The following is a 1,034-nucleotide window of genomic DNA, read 5'->3' as shown; positions in this document are numbered from 1 at the left end:
GAAGTCAGCATCCTCAATCAGCGTGTTTCTTCATTGTTTTACCATTGGGAACAGTGTATTTCTATCTACTCTGTCCATAAGGTCATACGAAGTAGGAACGGGCCTACTTAAGCCTGCTCCACCATTCAGTAAGATCATGGTTGATCTGATTGCAGCCATAACTCCACTTCCCTACGCAACCCCAAATAACCCTTGACTTCTTTGTCAATCAAAAATCAAACTTGGCCTTGAATATGTGCAATGACCCAGTCTGCACTGCTCTCTTTGGAAGACGAATAACAAGTCTCACAACACCAGGTTAAAGTCCAACAGGTTTATTTGAAATCACAAGCTTTCGGAGCACTGCTCTTTCGTCTACTAAAGACTAATAGCCCCTTCATGATTTTGAATGCCTCCATCAAATCCTCTCTTAACCTTCATTTTTCCAAGGAGAACAATCATATCTTCTCAATCTATCCACATAACTAAAGTTCCTCAGCCTTGGAAACACTCATTTTTTCTGCGCACCCTTTAAATCTTTATTTTCTTCAAAAATCTTGACACCCCCACCTTTTGTTTTAGAAATGAAACACCGTTATTTAAAGACAATTTCATTTCTCAACCACAAGTTCTACCTTATCGAACATTTCAAAGATCCAAATGCATGTATTAACATAAAATATCAGCCATGATATGATATGATAATAAATGGCGGAGTAGGCTCGACTGGCCAAATGGCCACCTCCTGCTTCTATTTTTATGTATATACCCCACAGTATTTTCACATAAGGTCAATGTCAATCCTTTTCCACTCGCGACAGTGCATCAGCAATGATGTTCTCCAAACCAGGTGAATAATTTTCAAATTAAACAGTTGAAATAACAGACTCCCATCAAAGCAACCCGGTGTTCAAATTTCAAAATGTCTCCAGTCACATTAAGGGATTATGGTCTGTGTATGAGATTGCTTCTGCTGTATTACCGGCAACATAAATCTCAAAATGTTGGAATGCTCAAACTCAAACCAAACTCAAAATCTCTTTTCCAACTGTAGA

The sequence above is a fragment of the Scyliorhinus canicula genome, chromosome 3 (genome assembly GCF_902713615.1).
Source record: "Scyliorhinus canicula chromosome 3, sScyCan1.1, whole genome shotgun sequence".
Taxonomy (NCBI): Eukaryota; Metazoa; Chordata; class Chondrichthyes; order Carcharhiniformes; family Scyliorhinidae; genus Scyliorhinus; species Scyliorhinus canicula.
This window is presented reverse-complemented; position numbering follows the sequence as displayed.